The 14,619-nt window shown below is 40.6% G+C and overlaps 1 long non-coding RNA gene across 1 annotated transcript in view; it reads right to left on the reverse strand.

Moving 5' to 3' along the window:
- Positions 1 to 5,691: 5,691 nt before the first annotated feature.
- Positions 5,692 to 14,619, reverse strand: part of LOC147996636 (uncharacterized) — a 95,040-nt gene continuing 86,112 nt past the window's right edge. Inside the window, exon 9 of the long non-coding RNA XR_015677268.1 lies at positions 5,692 to 8,571. This is a non-coding gene — a long non-coding RNA (uncharacterized LOC147996636). The remainder of the gene's footprint in view (positions 8,572 to 14,619) is intronic.

Consider the following 14,619-nt stretch of genomic DNA (forward strand, 5'->3'; position numbering starts at 1 on the left):
CATTGTGGTTCAGTTTGGTGGGGTGAAATCCCAACAGCTGGCATGTAGAGGCAGGAGGAGTGTAAGCTCAGATCAACCTGTGAGCAGTCTATGTGAGTACATTAGGTACCTGGGCAAGTTATCTGTAATAAAAAATGCTAAGAAGATATCTTACATACTGAGACAATTTTGGAGGTCTTGGAGATTTTTGATGCATGACACCTTGTTGTAAGCAAAACTGTCTCTCTGTGTGTAATGCAAATTCTTGCCACACCTTCTGTTTCCTTCAATGAGAAATCATTCCTGTGTTTCATAAACAGGGGTCTAAGAAGCTTACTTTCCAAAGTGAGAGTTTGTCTATACGAAGCTCTCTCATCTGAATGCAGGTCACCCTGACTCTCATTAAAGTCAATGAAACCCAAGGTAGACACCTGTGCACCCCAGGCAGTGCACAAACCTAGATCCATTTATTTGTTTCTTAACTCTCACCTCCCTCCTTTGTGGCTGAGAGGAAAACAATGCCACAGGAGAAGTTCCTCCGTATGGCTCTTTGGCTTCTGTCTTCTTGTGGAGATAGTGAAGTTTGTAAGGACATAGCATGCACAGGAACCCATGTGGGTGTTTCTACAGGTGACAAGGGGCAGCTAAGTCACCAATGCAAAGTGGGAGCTTTGTCTCCAAGCTTCTTCTGGGAAACAACCTGGGCATCAGCCATCACTGAGCTCATCCAAGGAACATGACCCTGTCTAATAGTCAGAGCTCAGACGGAAATGAGGGTGTCTGGTATGCACTCCAGTGCTGCCACACCTTAGTAGACAGACTCTGGACACTTCCTACTCGGGACCTGTTGCGAAAGATGTTATGGGGAGAGCTGAACTTGGTTAAAGGCTCCGCACTCAAGTTGTTTGCTATAAGTCTTAGGCTACATGAAGATATTCATGCTGATTTTGAAAGATGTTATATTTTAAATGGGAAAACATATCATCCTGACCTTGAGAGTTGGACATCTGCCTAAAATCTATCAGCCAAGAATACATCTCATTTACAATTGACAGTGCTGGAGTCTTGTGCCTAACAAATAAATTAATACTATAATATTTTATAAAACTACGTCATTCTTATTTATGCACATTTGTGTGTGTGTGTGTGTGTGTGTGTGTGTGTGTGTGTGTGTGAGAGAGAGAGAGAGAGAGAGAGAGAGAGAGAGAAATTAAAATTATTTAGTTATAAAAGATACATAGTTCACCTAAACCTGCCAACTTCCAGACTTGGCATAGTAACAACAATGAGGAAGATGGGTTAAATAAAAGTGCAGAAGTTTTAAATGATGTGAAGATAATTGCTCCACTACATAAATATTACTTTTAACAAGGAGCTGTTTTGCTATTCACATTTTGTTGGCATGGTTATGAAGTGTGATTTCTTAGGGGGAAAGGAATTTGTGTATGCTGGTAAAGTGAGGTCTTTAGTACAGGAAAACGAGTTCCGAGCAGGAAAGGTCTCTGGTTGATCGACTCTGCTCACCTCTATGCCCATACACCTGAGCAGAGTTTCTTTGCTCCCCATCTCTCTGTTGACAGTTTCTCTTATTAGTACTTTGCCTGGCATGAAGCAATCTCAGCCTGTCCCTGCTGGCCCATGCTGAGGTCACAAATCATTCCTTTTTAGAGAGTGTCCATGATCAAACCACATCAACAGCCATTCCTTCACCCTTCAAATGTTCATGCAAACTCTACTTCACATTTAAAAATAAATGGCTCCAATTGCCACAGACAGCAATGACAGCTACCCAGATATGCCCACAAGGACCCACAGAGCTCTCATTTAAGGGAGAACATGAAAGTTGTCTACTTACTAAAGAAAAAACTGAACAAGGTGACTGAAACCTGTATTGACAACAGAGCAGGAGGAGGCAGGAGGATCAGGAGTTCAACGTCATCCTTGGCAACAGAACAAGTTCAAAGCCAGATTGAAATGTGCCTACCAGACAGTGTCTCACTAAAAAGGAGAAGCAGAAAAAATGAGAAAGAAGTGGAAACCATACCTGATGAGTTTAATAAGATCTGTAATCAGTACAAATCTACTCATGAAATTATGAAGAGAAAAAGAAACTTAGGCAAACAGCATTTATAGATAACTTCAGATAGCGGGAGGCTCAGTCATTCTGTATGATGAGGGTCTGGTAGGGTCGGGGTTGTATGTGGCTTGGGATGTTGAGGTGTAATACTTGAAACTCAGAGAGGAAGCACTGCTTAGCTAATTTTGGTCAATATCTGGTAAAAATGGCCAAATTTTAATTTTTCTGCATGGTTCTCAAAGACACTAATTTCCTTTGACAAATGTCTTTTACTAATCAAAACCAAGTCTCAAAACATGCAGGATCTGTCTTTGAGGCTATTTTCGTGACAGATATTCTCTAGCTTCTTTCCAGTCTTGAATGAATTTGCCACTTAGATGGAAGTGAAGATTCAACAAAGGACAGAATAATTGCTGAATTAGAACTGCAAGGCATTAAATACATGGACAGTGTAAGGGAGAAGGAGAAAAGAAAGTTCTCTAATGGACCAATCGGAGTCAATTTTGATCTTTTATTGAATTGTTAGCTCATGCTACAAATGCAGATCAATAATTCCTTAGTGACATTTCTAGACATATATGTATCATACTTTAATTTTGACTCATCCTTTTCTTTCTTGCTTGCTTGCTTTCCTCATCTTTCCCTTTTTCATTTTTTTTTTGCTAGCACATATAAGGGAATATGTGGTAAATGTCTTTCTAAGGTTTAGCATATTTTCCTCAACAAGATGACCTATAGTTCCATGTATTCACCAGAAAGTGACTTTATTCCATTCTGTATGGCTGAATAGTATGTCATCATGCTGCATGTGTATATTTATATACACACGTATTTTATAGTTCATGGATCAGTTGACATCCCTCTAGAACACAGCATGTAGGCACCTGTTTTCTATACATACTCTATTTTCTTTAGTTGTATACCCAAATGTTATAGATAGATCAGCCGGTACATTTATAGTCTGGGGTAGGCCATCAATACCCCTATAGTGATTACTGATTTTATTCTCAGCAATATTGTGCATGAGTTTCCTAAGGGGATGATGACTTTAGCAGCTGTAGTATAGGAGCCCCTGTCCTCTTTGGTAATGTCTGCTTAGAGGTGAGCTGCAGGAAGATGTTGTGGGGTGTCAATTACCAACACACGGTAGAGCTTGTCTTACTATCTCTCAAACCTTTGAAATCCAGAAACACAAGATTGTTCATCCTCCAGCATCTGCAGTCCCATCTCTTAAAATGAAAGTGACCTCTGTTATCTCACATCATACTGCTTTCTTCTAACACCGGAGACTCTGACACTTTTGTTTTAAAATCTCTCTCCAGGGCTGCAGGAGCTCTTTGAGCAGATAACTGCTGGATCACTGATATTTAATTCACTGTTATTTGCTAAACATTCCTGAGACATAAAAGTGCTGGGACCTTAGAGTTTAATGCCATCAATTCCAGACAAAACTACTCAAGATGTTCCCAAATCCCCACATACCTGCAATAGAGAATGTGGGGGCTTCCTGGTATATCAGTGAGCAGAACCCAGGTCTATACCCTGAACACAGTTCTGCACATGGTCCATGATCCTTGTAGTCACTGTTTTTTTTTTCCACTCACCTCTTTCTCCAACTGTTTTACCTCTGTTCTCTCGAGCTTCTCAAAAGGACCTTCAGCACTGCCCTGCAGTCACCTACCTCTGTGTGCTACTGATCTCAATTAACTGCAATTCTTGATTGTGCCTGTGTCTGACAGTGATGTTTTTTATACAAACACCTGCAATTTTGAGCAGTCTGTCTTACTCTTGTTATTTGTAAAATGTGCTCGTGAGAAATGGTGGCACCGTAGACGTATTTGTTGAAGGCAAGGTGATGCTGAGTCTAACTTGCATTTCACCTTCCTAGGGCATTATTGTAATTATTTTTAGAATGATGTTCACCCTGGAGTCTAACTCTGACTCCATGTTGGAGAGTGCTGCAAGAACTGTGTCAAAAAAAAAAATCCAGGCTCTCCCACAAGCTATGTGTGAAAGCACGATACTTCTATAAATGCCTGCCAGGAACGTAGTAAGCAAGCCTGGAACACAAACTTCACACAGTTGCTAAATTTATACCAGTGTCTAAAAGTACACACGGCCTGAAAACTCTGTGGTTCTATAATGAGCTCTACAGAACTTAAAAGGACAGCAGATACCACTGTTCGAGAGATACGGGGGGGGGGTTCTGGGGGACACATCTCTTAGGTAACTGAAATTTGCTGAAGTAAAATAAAATTAATAAAGTTTAGAAAGTAAAGAAAAACACCTACCACAGGTTTCAATCTATAATAGGTGTCAGAATAGTGGGAGTCCTGATAGGTGAACTACAACAGAAGAAAGTGCTTGTGGGCCTGTGGAAACGTCTGCTCTTGAACGGGAGTGACAGTCACCTGTTTGAAAGTAAAGCTTGTTACCACCTTCCATTCCTTCTCCAGACAGAAGAGGAAGCCGAATGCAGTGATTTGGGTCAACAGGATTTCAAGAGTTGAGACCAACCAGTAATATCACGAGAAAAAACATTGTGCATATGGGAGGAGGGTGTTTGAAGAGAGGGAGAAATAAGAAAAAATAAATAATAGTATCATTGAATAAGCTTATCAACCCAGGCCAGAAAAAAACTAGAAGTGCTGAAGGCCACTGCTGCTTCAGGCTGGAGCGTTATGCAGGTGAGCAATGTGCACTGTTTTTAATATCTACAGATAAGTGTTGATATATTACAATTATAAGCATATAACATTTCCCAACATAAGTCACAAATATTTTCCTGCATGATGGCTGAGAGGAGTGCTTTCTACTCTGGTTCTTATCATAATGACCCTTTTACCTGTTTCGTTCTTTGTTTTGTTTTTATTTTTTGTTTACATACACACACAGTTTGTTAAGGGAAAACTATGATGGATAACTAAAACCAATGGACAAATAGAATTAAATTTCAATTTTCAGTGTCACACTCTGTTGATCTATTCTGTGAATGCTACACCAGTTTGTAAAGGAGCAGCATATGTCATGTGGCTCTACTGTCCCTTGAGCAGCAATCAGTAAACCCCTACCCAGGTCAGCCATGCTACCCTTTGTCGGTAATTCTAAACCACTCATCTTCTTAAATCACAAACTTTTTTCTAAGAGCACACTGTAGTTCAAGTGTGAAATGTTCGAACACTGGGCCTCTAGTGTGCGGTGCAGTTTGGAGAGATAAGGGAACCTGGAGCATCTCGAGCCCAGCCAGGGAGGGGCTCCTGGGGGTGAGTTCGAAGGTTGTGTTCTCTTCTGTCTGGAACGGGAGATCATTGTCACTGTCTCCAGGGACTCCTTCCATCACCTCCTCGCCATGAGTCAACATAAAGGCTACCCCCCTTAAGGTGCTTCCCTTTGCTGTTTTGTGGAAGTAACAAGAAAAAGTTTTAATATGGATCATGACTTCGTATGTGTCATATGTGTGTGTGTTTTGAATTTTTAAATAAGAATGTGTACCTGTGTCTGTGAGCCAATACTCTAATCCTCATGGTCTTCCGGTTCAGGCACCTCTTCAGCTTGACTTTACTCCTTTGGGAACCCTTTATTTCACATCATCTAGACTCTCAGTATTTGTGCAATGTCAGTTCACGACCCCCCCATTTGAAATTAATCAAGTATTTTATTTAAATAAAGACAGATGGCAAGCCACAGATTTGTTCTCAGATGTGCTGGGCCTCCTCTCCCCTTGTCAGCCAGTGCTGCTCCTGATCTTCCTCTAGGATCAGTACCAACTGTCCACCGCTTTCCTTTAGTTCGAACTCGAGAACATGGCAAATGTAAAATGATTGTCATGGTTTTCAGCTTGCCCTGAATCTTCTCCCGATGATAAACCTGCTGGACCTGATCACCATGCACGTCCTAGACCACACACTCCTCTGCCCATCTATATTCTACTGGAGAGCTGGGATCCTGGGTTTGTTGATCTTGCATTCAAAGTGTGCGCTACAATGTGTGCCCATGTCTCATAGTCAGGAAGTGTTCGTTGGATAGGAGGATGATTGCGTTTTGCATTTAAAGGGCCCCAGTGCTCTCATGTCTCGGTCAAGATGAACACTGAGATAACTGCTGACAAGCAATGATCTTTCCTCTCTCTTCCTTCCAGGTTTGCTTTAAATTCTTGCTACTTGAAATATATTCTTCACAACAGTGTTTACCTCTTTACAGATGAAGAGCATCCAGACGTCTTCAAGTTGGGTGTCATCGTAGCACATGACTCACACACACGTTCATCACTAAAAAGAAATTATTGCTCGGGAAATATTGGAAAATTGAGTTCTTTTAGTGGGAAGGTTTTGATGGAGGCGAGTGAAAAAGTCCAGAAGCACTGTTCTACAGCAGAATTCCTTAAATTATTTAGGCAACAAATATTTTTTTCCAGAACCAACTATGTGCTGGAAAAATGTTCTGTTAATCAACACAAATTAGAGGAGAGTCAGCATGACTCTGCAGGAACCTGCAGCTGGGGACTGGGGACGTTTTCAATTGAAGTTCTCTGCCTGAACAAGACTTTTCTATCATGGAAGTGGGAGATTTCATGGGTCCCAACCCTAGACAAACCAACGAAGGGATGCCAAGAATAGGAGAAATAACCTTCCACAGAGAAGGTAAACAATACCTAGTGGGTAAACAATACCAAGTGGTCAGCACTGCATTCATAGACACATAATTAACAGTAATGGGTCTGAGCAGGCTGTGTTTATGTATTTAGACACACATAACAATAGCAATGAGGAAAAGAAGGCTCTGGTTTAAAAAGGGAGCAAGCAGGGAAGGTCCATGTGAGGGGATGGAGGTTGGAAAGGGAAGGGGTGAAATTAAGTATTTAGAGTTTAATCCCAAAACAAATTTAAAAAAAACCGAATAGCAGAAGAGTGCTGGTGAAATTTAACTGTTTTAATAGAAGTTTAACTGGTTTAAATAGGACGTTTTAGCTTGAATAGTAACCATAGTAGATGGCAGAGAGAGTTATACATGTATGCATATGTGGGATTAAGTAACTGTGTGATGTCAGGTGAGTATTGTGTGGACTCGGTTATGAGGTATCCACATCTTTGGAAACATGCTTTCCTTTGGCCTGTGAGGCCGTTACCAGGTGACACACATCAACATGTCTCTGTGTTTCCATTCATCAAAGCCTTGAGAGTGATTAAAACAACAAAAGCTTAATAGGGAAGATGTGCTCTGCCTTTCTAGCCCTATTCTGCCTGGGACTTTGGTCTTCTGCCTCGGGACTCAGCATCAACCAGACATACACCCTTAGCAATCTTGTTTCTCAGGTCCACACATTTGACTAAGCCAGCAAACCATTGAGTAAAGTTGAAATTTGGGGGTCATTGCCTTGACTCCTTTCCAACAAGTCTTGAAGCATCGACACAAATGAATCCTGAAGAGCGGCTGGAAGTAGACACCATGCGGAAGACTTCGCCTTAACCACAGGTCTGTAAACATCCTAAGTCTCCTCTACTTAATACTGGACCCACTGCACATAGGAGACACTTTACATTCATGCTCTTTTTTAATTTTTAAAACTTATCTTATGAATGGTATTTTGTACGCATGAATATCTTTGGACCCCATGTGTTCTTGGGGCCCATTAAGCCAGGAAAGGACAACTTTGGAACTAGGGTTACAGATGGTTATGAGCTTCTGTGTGGGTGCTTGGAATCAAACCCAGGTTCTGTAAGAGCATCAAGTAATCTTAACCACTGAGCCGTTGCTCCAGCCCAACATTCATATTTATACTAAATAAGATCAATAAAACTGAAGTCCACACCCTGGGCACCTACCACAAGTGCTCAGTAACTGTGGGCAGCCATAGTCACGGTGAGATGTGCTGGATTCATCAACCATGAGGAAAGTCTGTGAGGCAGGACTGCTCTCAAACATAACTGGGCATTCTGGGCACTGCGTTTTTAAGAGACTGTGACTGAAGATCGAGAATAAACAATAACAAACGTGTTCCTAAATAGTTACGGCTCTTTAGGAAAAAATGAAGTTTCTCCAGGCACTTCTTTTAAACTTGAAGTGTCAACCAGAGCCCAAAGGTGTACTTTACGTCAGGTTGTTTTCTGATGTCTCTGTTAAGCTTTTATGCGCTTTCGGTGTGTTAATGTTTTCTCTAGCATAATTTTTACGAAAGTTGGGGATGACTTCGTGGCTAAGAGCACTCCCTGCTTTTCCAGAGAACCCAGGTTCCGTTCTCAGCCTCTACCTGAGACAGCTCCCGACCACCGGTACTTCTAGGTCCAAGTGATCTTCCGCTCTCTTAAGTCCACCAAGGGAAACTGCACACGCACACACAGGAAGTGAATAAAACGTAAACAACTGCTTTCCTCAGACTTGAAGAGAGGTGTATTGAAGTGCGACTTCTTTCATCAATGGTCTTCGATAATTAGGAGCCTTTGTCGCTGTGACCAATGTATGGTGCCTCTTCCTCTTCATCCCTTACTCCATTGGTGTAGGCGGCAGATGAGTATCGGCTGTAATATTAATGAACTGGAAGTAGATTATGTTACCAGACAGACAAGACAACAAAAGCCGACGTCATAATTACTTCAGAACTCATACTACTTAATGAATTGGTAATTACTGAAGAACGGAGATTTCAGAAGGTTTTTCTAACCGTACTGTAACGTAAAACAACACACAGGGTACATGAGAAAAAAAATCATATTTGGAGTAATAAAATATGTCCCCCCACAGTGATATTTAGAACAAATTTTGATTTCTATATTCAAAAGGACTAAATGGTAACAGGAGGCAAAATGCTTTCAAATTGAAAGCTACTTTATTAGCGGGCACATTAAATTTTAAAAAGCATGCCATTAAATAGAAATCCATTTCCCTCTTGATCTTGAGGAAGAATACTCAGAGAACAACTGTCAAATTCCTTACATTTCTGATACAGAATGCTGCGTGCCGTGCACTTGCTCAGTTTTCTTACCAGTTTCCTTCTCTGCAGCCATGCTTCCTAATGCGGCTTATCAGAATTCTTCCCCGTCAATTTAAGAGAACAGGCTTTTGCTCTTATCTATTATGCAAAACACGGTTGTAATTCTTAAAAGCTGTTCATTATAGATTTATCACCACTGGCTTCTATTTGTCTAGACGACTATTTAAATACCCACTCCTTCCACTCCAGTTTTCAGGAACTCTTTATATTTATTGGTTTGGCACAGAGATTTTAGCTCTAGCTTCTCTTCCAGGCCTGACTTCAATGCCCAGTCTCAGGCAACCGTAGACAGCCACCATAAACAGCGTCTATGCAGTAGACAGACCCTTCTGGGGGTTCAGCTTTGGTAAAACGGCTCTGTATAGTATTTAATGAACCACTGAAGAAGGAAGACCAATTAAAAACTAAGTTTGGCTGTCCTTAGAGACAAGCAAGGTGGTCATGCCTTCCATTAAAGTTGTCGAAGAACGCACATGAACAGCCAGACCCAGAGAAACGGGTAGACTGGGTATAACCAGGCTCTTCATCCCCTCACCCCTCACAACGGAGCATCTGCTCTTTCCATACAGAGCATGCACAAGGCAAAGGTAGATCGCGTCATAAAGACCTGATTAGACAATGAATGTTTCATTGCAATACTAGAGGGAAAGTAGGCTAAGAAATTAGAAACAGCAAAACGATGGTAGCTGCCAGTCATCTAAGTATTATTCACTAGTGCCACGAAAAGAGATAGGCAGCCTGCCTACGCCTGTGGTTAGGTTCCACACAATTTGGCAAGCAGCAGACAGACGCTCATGTTTGATTGGTAAACACGACCAAACCGCTGCATCGTACCTAGGTAATGATGAAACTTAACCTCTCCTCTTGATTTATTCTTCTTTAGGTCAGGCATTCGGAGATTTAAAGGAAACAGAAAATAATATTAAAAGAGCGGTCATGCTTGCGCCTGATCTACTAGATGCACCCTTACCCCGAGAGGCCTTGCTCCTCCGAATCTCTTCTGTTTTGTTCATCTCGTCTTAATGTCAATATAGAGTCTGGGAACTTTCTTACATAATAAATCAAATGAAGATTTGATATCTATTCCCTTTCCTAAGCACAGATGTTTTAACTAGATAAACCGAGGATTTCGCAGTGTCCACAGTGCAGTAGAAATCGCCATTCTCGCTTAACGGAGAATCCCGTATAAACAATGGGTTTTCAGAAGCCGACTGGGAAAATTGTTACTTTTAGGTGCTGAAGCTCATTAGGTTAGCTGTTTTTACATCAGGATACTTGACAGAATTTGAATTTCTGTCAGAAAAGAATAGGAGAAATTTTTTTAAGAATGCAAATCTACTGAGGCATTGAAGTAGGATGGACGCCTGGTAACACTGGCTTTCCAGGAGAGGGCCTGGGAGCTATATACATGACCCAAGTTACCCAAGCTAGACCTGCAGGCCTGGGGAAGGGGAAGGAGACCTGAGAGGTAGGTTCCATAGGGCCAGCACAGCCCCTGTAGACCTGATACCCACAGGATACAGGACACTCAGGCTACACTGGTCTCAGAAAACCGATATTCAAACTTGTTTCCAGCCCTCAAGGGTGGGGATATAAGTGGGAGGAACACTTGAGCAGACAGGAAGCCTTGTGGCATTAACTGTTTAAACTATTGTTGAGTGTGCCTCACAGCAGACTATGTGGGTACTGGTTCTTTCCCTGGGATGCTGTTTTTCCCCTATGGAGACAATTTTTTTTTTTTGGTTCTTTTTTTTCTCGGAGCTGGGGACCGAACCCAGGGCCTTGCGCTTCCTAGGTAAGCGCTCTACCATTGAGCTAAATCCCCAGCCCCCGGAGACAATTTTAAGAGCAGTTTAGCACTCATTGGAATTCCCAAAGACAGAGTACGTTATCTGAAGAGTATGCAAGACGCTCCTGTTTACAACGAGTTCTCAGAACCACCGCCTTCATGTCAATCACACCTGTGAAAGATTTTAATTATCTGCTTTAGGAAGAAAGGTCCGTGAGTCTCCAGTGAAAAGCATCTCTGTGTGCTGCATATCTGATATGTGCTAGGGACTTCTAAGATGGAGGGTCACTCATCACCTTAAAAATGAAAACTCTACACTGAATTTGCATTACCAGATAGCTAGAGAGGTTGAACACTCTGTACCAATATTTATTGATGTTGCAAGCATTATTTACTGTTTTTTTTCTTTTGAAAACATCTACTCAGTTCTTCCACCTACTTGGGATTGGTGGTTTTCCTCTTTTTTTTTATGGTTAATTTTTACAGTTCTGTGGAGATTGCAGATTTTTACCTCCTGCCATGATACCCGCACTGACCTCTCCCCACCCCCACTCCGGGCATGCGCTGTCTCTTCTCTCTAGTCATACTTTTCCTGTTTGTGCTGAGACCTTTTATCTCGTGTGATCGTGTTTGTAGATATTTGTGGTTAGTTTCTGTGATTTGGGAACACTATTGCCTGTGCTTGTGTCTTGAACTGTTTCAAAAATTCAGGATGTACGTTTGGTCTTTGATCCATTCTGAACTGATTTTTGAGCTAGGTTAGAGATAAAGATTTAGTTTCTTTCTACTTGTGGATACAGAGTCTTTCTGGATTGTGGATGGTGCTGTCACTGTTTCCGGGTGTGAGTGTGTGTGTGTGTGTGTGTGTGTGTGTGTGTGTGTGTGTGTGTGTCACAGCCTGGAACGTCCATCTTACTTCAGGTAGACTCAATTCAAGAAAACAAAGGATGAGAAATGCTGGTGAAGAGTTGGGCAGGGAGGATCCTTGTTTGCTGCTGGTGAAAATGTTAACTGTGCAGTCACTGAGGAAAACCATTAAGGAGCTTCAGGAAATGCTACAAATAAAACTACAGTATGATTGTGGATGTAATGCACTAGATGCTGCTTAAAAACTGTAACTCTGTGGCCAAGATCTTCATTTATACATTGAAATCTGTGGCTTCTGACAATAGCTAGGAAATACAGGTGGTCTGATATCTATCACTGAAACCGTGGTGTATACAAAATAGAATTTTATACATCTGCAAAGAAAAATGAAATCACGGAATTTATGGTATTAAGTGGATTGGGCTGGATACAGAAAGACAACACTACATGTTTTTGCTTACATGAAGAGCCTCACTGAGTAATGTTTACATGCAAGTATATGTGTCAGGACGTGTGGTCTTAGCACCACCAGAGTAAAGCAAAGGTCTTACTTAAGGGTAAGGGATGAGATAGTTTGAATGAGGAGAAATAAACCCCACAGACTCTTGATTCTCAGTTATTAGTGATGTTTAGGGGAGATTATGGAACCCCTGGTTGGTGGACGCTGGCAGGGAGATGCATCACTGGTGTGGGAGGGAGGAAGTTCGTCACTTAGGGATGGTCTATGAAGATTTGTAGCCTTCTTAACTTCCTGTTCAATGTTTGGTCACTGGATCTTGCTACCTACCAGTGCTGAATCCATCCCTCTGACACCTTAATGTAAAATAAAGCTTTCTTTTGGTCATGGCATTTTATCATAGCACCAGAAGGTAAGTAACTCAAAGAAAAAAAGGATGGTGTTAATTTGTGTAACAGGAGCTACCAGGGTAGGGAGGGTAATATAAACAGATGGGGTTGGGGAATGAAGAAAGTCATGAAGAGACAAATTACTAAGGGCAGACTATGAAGAAATGAGACCAACTACTCTTTTGCTAATTTTAAAAAGTTAATTTAAAACTGAAAATAGAAGGACATTTTGTAGGATTATGTGTCATGTCATTGACCTTTTGGATATATTTCCAGATATTTTTGTACTTTGTGTTGTTTGTGGAAGTCTATTAAAACAAAGTGTCTATCTGACACTTAGAAAGAAGAATAATGGTAATAAAATGTAACCCAAAATTTACAAGCCTGTTTAGATATGTACTGTCCTTAGAATATCCCCTTAGCTGTGGATTTGAATAACTAAAATATTTCTTTGGCCTCTAGCCATATATATGTAGTCAATATCATTTGCCTTTTAAAATTCTTAACAAGGAAGCAATTTATCTAATTTACACAGAAGCGTTCGACAACAGCTCCAGTGTATAATCACCCACCATCAGTACAGCAAAGAGCCACTATGTATTCATCAGACACCATTATTAATCATGACCGGCTTATAATGGCTATGCTTACATCTCCCTAACAGCTTCACTCTGTCAAAGAAGTCATTGTAGCCTGAGCTAAGAATTTCATTAAGTGCCTATTTTTCAGAGGCAACCCTTGTGAAGAACACGGAAATACATGCACGCAAGCAGTATATAATTGCTCGATTATTTCACCACCACCAATTCTGTTGAGAGCTGGCTTTAGCTATCCATCTTTACAGCCAGAAACACAGGAGAACTCTTCATATTTACTTCATTTTAAAGTGTATCAAAATATCATAAACTAGAAAGAGCTTTAAGAGAGGAGCACTAATCCAGTCTTAATGCGGGTCTAAACCTTCATCCCTTTAGAAGGATCCAAGTAGTCAAATTGAAGTGACAATCATAGATATCAAGCAATGTATCTTAGTCAAGTGCAGCTGTAGATTTAATATAAATATGACTTTTTTTAACTTTAGGAGAATGGCTGGTTCAAGTAGTAAGTTTGGGTTTAGAGTCCATCAGTTAATGTTATCTTCCAAACATTCCATTTGTGTACATGTACCTAGGAAAATATGTCTATATCCATCTATCATCTTCATTTGAATATGAACAACCCTGCCGAGAATACAATATGAGTTTGTATTCATGGTAAGGATACAAGTATGGTACATCGATGATAGATGATAAATAGAAGATTGATATAGAGAGTATGGTAGAAGTAGATACAGAGATGAAGTAGATGATAAAGGATAGACAGACAGACAGATAGACAGATGATAATGTGAAGATTGATATAGTAAGATGGTAAAAATAGAAACATAATGATAGATGATAGATAGATATTGATAGATGATAAATGTTGATGCATGATAGATAAGTAGAAGACAGATGATAAGTTAATGATAAATGGATAACATATTGGTGATAAATGGCAGAGAGATTGATTAAATGATTAAAATGGATTATAGACATAAATATATTGATGATAGACAATAGGTTATGGATATAAATAGATTGACAAATGACAGAGGTAGTAGATAGGATATAGTCATGGATAGATACAAATGACCCATAGTTTCTATAGGTATCTCAATTTACTAAATAGATCCAATTTTTAAATGCTTAAAGAAGGAGTCGATTAATTCCGTCTAGAATTAAGAGGTGGGAAGCCAGTTGAGCTGGACAGTGCCAAGATGTAGACCTAGAAGGTTGGTGTGGATTCATGGATTGGTGCTATGAGTAATAAGAGTGTAATCAGCAACATTAGCTGACTATGGTTGGACCACACAGGAAAGGTGTGAGAAAGATGACAAGCCAAACCATCCACATGTTGCAGCCTGAACGGAGCAATGCATTGCAATTCACAATACAATGAGAAGTCTTGCTGAAGAAATGTGAAGATTATGGATTATTCAAAGAGTGCTCTCCTGGGGTTGGGGATTTAGCTCAGTGGTAGAGCGCTTGCCTA

Source organism: Rattus norvegicus, chromosome 2 (genome assembly GCF_021556685.1).
Source record: "Rattus norvegicus strain SHRSP/BbbUtx chromosome 2, alternate assembly SHRSP_T2T, whole genome shotgun sequence".
Taxonomy (NCBI): Eukaryota; Metazoa; Chordata; class Mammalia; order Rodentia; family Muridae; genus Rattus; species Rattus norvegicus.